General features: G+C 45.6%; 1 long non-coding RNA gene across 1 annotated transcript; it reads right to left on the bottom strand.

The window, feature by feature from the left end:
• Positions 1 to 773: 773 nt before the first annotated feature.
• On the bottom strand, positions 774 to 6,520 carry LOC127642156 (uncharacterized). Its single transcript, XR_007970305.1, has 4 exons — positions 6,454 to 6,520; positions 2,170 to 2,223; positions 1,884 to 1,943; positions 774 to 1,757 (listed from the first exon to the last, which is right to left on the bottom strand). It is a non-coding gene; the product is annotated as an uncharacterized LOC127642156 (long non-coding RNA).
• Positions 6,521 to 7,020: the final 500 nt, after the last annotated feature.

The raw sequence follows: 7,020 nt of genomic DNA, 5'->3' as shown, positions 1-7,020 counted from the left end.
GAATAAACTACTTTATTCTGGAGAAATTAAACGCGCTTTTAAGAGTCACATCTTCTCACATTAAAGAGTCGATGTTTAAACGGCATTTGTGAGCGGGAGAAGAGAAGAAAGGAAAGTGAATCTGATGGTCAGTTTGAAACACGAGTCGATGGGCGGGGCTTTTCAAAGGTGTTGATTGGCTCTTTCCGCCCGTCAATCTAAGAGCTGACCAATTAAATCATTTAGTGGGTTTGATCCATGAAGACACGCAATCAGAGGACGCGTCGACTCCTTTATAAATTAGCATAGAGGAATAAAAACTGCAGTCAGATGAATCTCACTGTGCAAGAGAAACTTGTGCAAGTGTATTTAGGATAATTTGTTGTTTTAAAGGATGGTCACACCAAATATTGATTTATCTTTTTTATGTTTACTGCTGTTGTGTGTTGTCTTAATCAGTAGGCCTATATATATATGTGTGTGTGACTAATCTTAAACAAAGTATGCCTGTTAACAAATGATGAATGATGTAACTAATTAGAAAATATATGTAAAACCAAAAATGCTAAAAGGAAACTGCAGCTGCATTTCTGACACAGGAGATGAGGGGAACATAGAGGGGAACTTTCTTGTTAATAAATACAATTTTTACTTTGAAAACTTTGTCTCCTCAAAAGAGAACAGGACAATAACCAGGTTATTGATTTAGCTTTTTATGTTTTCTGCACTTTGTATGAAGTCAATTGTTAATTAAAAGCTATTTATTACATTTTGTTTGAAAATGTCACACTTTACAGCATTTTCCAGAAATGTCTAAAACTTTTACACAGTTCTGAATATTAAACTTTTCATAAACAGTTTAAAGCGGTTCAGAAACTCAAAGCTGATACATTGACACCATCTTCTGGACAATAAAGGCAATAACAATAGAAAACAATATAACCCCAGATTATATTAACCCAGGGTTAAAAATGGTCCCACTATTTTAAGTGTGATAAATGCTCATGAGAAGAACATCAGATTTGTTTTTATTTAACGTCAAAATGACAGAAAATCTGAGAAACTTCAAACAAAAACAATCAACTGATCCAAAAACATGAAAAATAAATCTTAAATAAAAGTCTTATTCTCTTGGCAAAATCCTCATAAATTCGGGCACATCTTCGACACAGACATGAAGACTGTGTTTAACTGATGAAAATATTACTGATATTAAAGTTAAAGTGATTCTTGTAACTTTGAGGCGCTGCAGAACAGACAGAAAATGTAATTAATTAATTTAAAGGTGAATATAGTTACACTGACATTATAGAAACACACATACGCAGGTTTATAATGTAAGAGTTAGTTTACAATTTACATGAAAGAGCAAATTCTGAACTTAAACAAGAAAGTGTCCCAACTACAATAAATGTTGCACTATTAAACACACATTTAAAATAAGCGCATTATAAAAGCAGAAGGTTTGTGTACAAACTTCCCGACACAAAATACAAGAAACATGATCAGAACTTTTGCATGTGAAGGCATTTAACGGCATTCTCTCATTACATGTTGACGTCAAGACTGGATAAAAAACATCTCAAAATCTCATGGAAATCCAGTTTTGTCTTGTCAGGTGTCTTTTTTAATTAATGATCTGATCATTGATTGATTTCAGCATTTCTTCTACATGTAAATGTGTGTATTTTAAAATAAACTTGATCAATTCTTGCAGGTTTTTTTCTTTCGGTGATTAAAAACTTGAGCATAAGTTGCATCGACTCCAGCACTGCCACCTAAAAGACACAAATGAATAATAATAATAAAGTAAAAGCTTCAGCTGTATTTGGCACATTCAGCGTGATCATCTGAACTGTAATTGTGACTTTTGAATGATGATATTATATGTGTGTTTCTCTCACCTCTGTCTGTGTTCTGCTTCAGATCAGAGTAAACAGTGTCTTCACACTCACTGCTTTTCCCTGATAGTGAACAACAGAGAGTCATAAACAACATCTGACTCATTATACAGATCAATAATAATTCATAATCTATGACACTATTAAGAGGATACAGCAGATCCAAAACCTGACACACTCAAAACATGTATGTGTGTGTATTTTATTGAACATCAGATGTGGCCTGTAATCTTTATAAACTGTATGTGATATTAAATTATAATATTAAAGGGATTTTTTTCTGACTTACCTCTTTGATTGTCCTCAGTTTTCATCTCAATTAAAACATCTCTTTTTCCAGCATCTAACAAAGAAAATAACAGAAAATATCAGTTTTGACCGTTCTCAAACATTACTGTTGTTGTTCTGTTGTTTGATCGTTACAATGATAACCTTTAATATGTGAACTCAGTCTCTTTATCGTGTTATTCTGCTCCCCAATATTATCTGATTATAAATGATGTCTTTAGAGCTATTAGATCGGCTTATTAAAATCCAAGACAAACAACTTGTTAAACACTGATATACAGAAGGATCTGTCCCAAAACACAGTGATCGTCCTGCAGAGACAACATTTTAATCATAGGCGCGCTCACGACTCGAAAGCTGTTTTAAAACATAGGTATTTTAATTATTATTATTATTATTCCTTACATTTGTATAGTGTTTGTCTAGGCACTCAAAGCGCTTTACATAGTATAGGGGGAATCTCCTCAAACACCACTAGTGTGCAGAATCCACCTGGATCATGTGACGGCAACCATAGTGCACCAGTACACCCAAAAACACACCAGCTATTGGAGGAGAGAACAGAGTTATAGAGACAATTAATGGATGGGGATTATTAGGAGGCCATGATTGAGAAGGGCCAATAGGGGGAATTTGGCCAGGACACCGGGATTACACCCCTACTCTTTATGAGAAGTGTTCTCATCAGTGCTCTTTGGCAGGTACAGCTTCCTGGAACCGGATCTCCCGCTTCCACATGCCCAGCCGTGGCACAACCCCGCCCGGGGTGACGGTCTCCACGGGCCACGAAGACGAATTCTTCCTCACCCGTCCCAGGCTGTTCCGGAGCGGTCACAATGAGCCAGGTAAGTGCTTCGATGTCCCTAGACTCAGCACCCGGGCTCCGCCCGTCGCGAGGGCCCGCCTGCCAGTATGTCCGACGCTATAGTCCCCTTGGTCCCTCTCGCCCGTCACGTTGGCTGATTAGGACCGCCCAACTTGGCTATGCGATTCAGTTCGCCAGGCGGCCGCCCAGGTTCAACGTCGTCCGCTCCACCACAGTGAGAGGCGAGAATGCCGCTGCCTTGCGTGCGGAAATCGCCTCCCTTCTACAGAAGGGCACGATAGAGCCGATGCCTCCCAACAGGGCTGGCTCGCCATATACAGCGGGAACTCTGTCGCTGGCCCTTGGACTGGCCCGCAACTGCGCACATCAACTGCAGTACTACTTGTCCTGCAGTACTACTTGCCCTGAGGAAGCTTTTGCCGTTGATCCGGGGCAAGCACGTATTGCTCTGGACGGACAACACAGCCGTGGCGGTGTATATCAACCGCCAAGGCGGTCTACACTCTCACCGCATGTCAGAACTTGCCTGCCGTCTCCTCCTTTGGAGTCAGCACCGACTCAAGTCGCTGCGAGCAATCACATCCCTGGCTACCTCAACAGCACAGCAGACGCCCTATCGCGGCAGGTTACATCCAGGGAGAGTGGAGGCTCCACCCCCAGGTGGGTCAGCTGATCTGGAGTCAATTCGGCCAAGCACTGGTAGACCTGTTCGCTTCCCCCGGAATCCTCCCATTGCCCACTTAGGTACTCTCTGACCGAGGCCCCCTCGGCCCCCTCGGCACAGATGCCTTGGCACACAGCTGGCCCCAAGTATGCGTTTTCCCACAGTGAGCCTACTTGCACAGACGTTGTGCAAAGTCAGGGAGGACGGGAGCAGGTCCTCTTAGTGGCCCCTTATTGGCCCTCATGGATTTGGTTCTCGGACCTCACGCTCCTCACGACAGACCCCCCCAGCGAATTCCCGAGGAAGGACCTCCTTTCTCAGGCTCAGGGAACCATCTGGCACCTGCGAATCCTGGAATCTCCATGTCTGGCCCTTGGACGGACGCTGTAGACTTAGGTGGCCTACCACCAGCGGTGGTAAACACGCATCACTCAGGCGAGGGCCCCTCAATCGAGGCTCTTTACGGCCTGAAGTAGCATCTGTTCGCTCAGTGGTGTTCTTCCCGTGGTGAAGAAACCCCAGAGATGCGCAATTGGATCAGTGCTTTCCTTTCAGCAGGAAAAGTTGGTGGGCCGGCATTCCCCCTCCACCTTGAAGGTGTATGTAGCCACTATATCAGCACATCACGATGCAGTGGAAGGTAAGTATTTAGGGAAGCATGATTTGGTCATCAGGTTCCTGAGAGGCGCGAGGAGGTTAAACCCCCCAGGCCGCGCCTCGTTCCCTCGTGGGACCTCTCCATGGTCCTTCGGGGCCTTCAGGGAGCTCCCTTCGAGCCCCTTGAGTCAGCAGAGCTACAGGCGCTCTCTGAAGACCGCCCTTCTGACGGCGCAGGGTAGGGGACGTTTAGGCGTTCTCTGTTAGCGAACTGTGGCTAGAGTTCGGTCCGGCTTACTCTCACATCATCCTGAGACCCCGACCGGGCTACGTGCCAGTGGTTACCACGACCCCTTTTAGGGATCAAGTGGTGAACCAGCAAGCACTGCCCAAGGATGTGGCAGACCCAGCCTGGGTGTCGCTGTGTCCGGTGCATGCTCTTTGCATCTACTTGGACTGTACGCAGAGTTTTAGAAGCTCCGAGCAGCTCTTTGTTTGCTTCGGTGGACAGCGGAAGGGAAGCGCTGTCTCCAAACAGAGGATCGCCCACTGAGTTGTCGATGCATCACAATGGCATACCACGCCCAGCACGTGCCGCCCCCAGCACATGCCGCCCCTGCTGGCCTACGAGCCCATTCTACCAGGGGCGTTGTGGCTTCGTGGGCATTGTCCCATGGTGCCTCTCTAGCAGACATATGTAGAGCCGCTGGGTTGGGCAACACCTAACACCTTTGCGAGGTTCTATAACCTCAGGGTTGAGCCAGTTTCGTCCCATGTGTTATCAGGTGACACAAACAGGTAAGTGGTGGTGGCGTAGTGGACTAAAGCACATAAATGGTAATCAGAAGGTTGCTGGTTCGATCCCCACAGCCATCACCATTGGGTCCTTGAACAAGACACTTAATCCAGGTTGCTCCGAGGGGTTGTCCCTGTAATAAGTGCACTGTAAGTCGCTTTGGATAAAAGCGCCTGCCAAATGCATAAATGTAAACGTAAGTTCGGGTCAGCTGGCCGGGTGTATCACTTGTGCATAGCCCTTTCCCTCCTTTGAGGTGAAGACGTGCGCTCTTTCACCAGTTGCATTTACAGGAAGTGTGAATCCTGGACGTTCTTCCTCCCTAGCCTAGCGGCCGTAGAGTCTTTGGAGAGGCGTGCTGCTGCCCCGGTACGGGTGTCACTAGGCTCCTGAACTGAGGTAAGTGCTCCACATGTGCTGGTTGTCCCCTTTGGCAACCCGATGTGATGTATATCCCATGAAAATGGTTTCCCTATCGGTAAACCAGCGCCTTCCTTGGACAGAGGGCCCTCTGCCCTGAGTCGCCGTGTTTGTAGTAACTCCTCCCCCTTGGGTAGGATCTACAACCACGCTGCTCCACACAATGTGCTTCTGCTCCTAACTGGTAAGACCGTAGTGTGTATTCGACCTAACCCCCCTCTCGGGGCTGGGTGTGGTCTCCGCTGTGTCCTCCTCTTTGGAGGACATCCCCCAGCTTGGACCATATATTTGTCCCCCAGACCTAATCGATTTAATTCCTTTTACAGGGAGAATAATAGAGAGAGCACCGGCTGGGCCAGCCAGTCCTTATAATTCTGAGCAGTTAGCCATTCCCCTAGGTGCAGGGGACCGCTTCATGCCTGCCAGTGTGTTGGGGGTAGTTATGTGACAGCTTGCGCTTGGCTACGAGCATAAAGAGGTTTGACCGCCTCACGACTGCCAGTCTGCGTGAACTCCGGTTCAGCTCTTGTGGCGCTTTCCAAGGGGACCCCTAGTGTCAACTCATTGACACAACGCTGAGTGAGTGACAGACGGGGAACGCCTCGGTTACTGACGTAACCTCCATTCCCCGATGGAAGGAATGAGACGTTGTATCCTGCTGGCCACAACACTGAACAAACCGCTGAAAGCGCTGGGTCTTTGGCTCGCTCCTCAGTGCGATACCTGATGTGTATTTGCAGCGCCACTCCTTTTATACTCGTGATGTCCGGAGGAGTGGCATGCAATTCCACACGCCAATTCTCATTGGCCTTTTCTCAAAATCAGAGATGTCTGGGCTCTGCAGGAGCGACCCCTAGTGTCAACTCATAGACACAACGCCTCGCTCCCTCAATCAGGGATTGGAGGTTATGTCAGTAACAGAGAAGTTTTTGCATAATAAATGTTAATTCTTAACAGATGTAGTAAAGAGGATTTATTTTACCTTTATCCACAGATATCTTGTTTTTAATAGTGAGCTCTGAATATGTGACCTCATCTGCTGATGCCCCTGATCACAGGAAACAAAACAAAGCAATTAGCCAATAGATGGGCATTTTAAAGATGAGCAATATATATATTTCGGTAACTAAATATTTAAGACTCTACCTGTGCTCTTCTTATAGTTTGTTTCCACTTCATCATAAATGGGATCACAACCTGCTGGGCAGCAAACATGTGTTTGAGGATTAAAGATCCACACACAGCTGTTACAGGGAAACACTTGAATAATGTGTTATTGAGTCTGACCAGACTGTAGAGGACAGTTTTCTGTCGGGATTCTCCAGGTCGTGTCCTCTGATTCTGAACTGATGTCTGTTGGTTGATACACTGCTGATCTACAGTAGATAGAGACAAAGATCAATGATGTGTCCACATGTCAACTTCTCTTAAAGATAATGTGTGTCATTTCATGTTTAAATACTTTCTTGTGTCCCTTAATATGCAGATTAAACTATAAATAAAGGATTTGTTGATTTCAGCCAAAAGGGGAAACACTGAGACTATGTGA

The sequence above is a fragment of the Xyrauchen texanus genome, unplaced genomic scaffold, assembly GCF_025860055.1.
Source record: "Xyrauchen texanus isolate HMW12.3.18 unplaced genomic scaffold, RBS_HiC_50CHRs HiC_scaffold_426, whole genome shotgun sequence".
In the NCBI taxonomy this organism is placed as follows: domain Eukaryota; kingdom Metazoa; phylum Chordata; class Actinopteri; order Cypriniformes; family Catostomidae; genus Xyrauchen; species Xyrauchen texanus.
Note: the sequence above shows the minus strand (reverse complement) of the source record. Positions and strands in the feature narration are given on the sequence as shown.